Below are 365 nucleotides of genomic sequence, written 5' to 3'. Positions count from 1 at the left end.
ATACCAGGGTCCTGTTCTCTTACTTGATGGTATTTTCAAATGATCAAATATACTTGTTATTCCATTATATGCCAATGAATTTATATATTAGATAAATATAAATGTTATTTCTAATATATTGTGTATTTTTAATTAGAGCACTGAATGTATTATCAATAAGTGTATTAATACGTGATGCGGATATTTTCTTAAAGCACCCGAGCATTATGGGTCCCTTAAACATTAACAGCAATAATCTAGACCTAATGACCTTAAAACTTAAACTATTGATTGTAATAGTCATTTTTTTTAACATAAAGAGAATTATTTAACCAGTGACTGAATAAACAACAACATATGTCCTAAGTCCACAGACGGCAACTTAA

Source organism: Homarus americanus, unplaced genomic scaffold (genome assembly GCF_018991925.1).
Source record: "Homarus americanus isolate GMGI-L3 unplaced genomic scaffold, GMGI_Hamer_2.0 scaffold21914, whole genome shotgun sequence".
Classification (NCBI taxonomy): domain Eukaryota; kingdom Metazoa; phylum Arthropoda; class Malacostraca; order Decapoda; family Nephropidae; genus Homarus; species Homarus americanus.
This window is presented reverse-complemented; position numbering follows the sequence as displayed.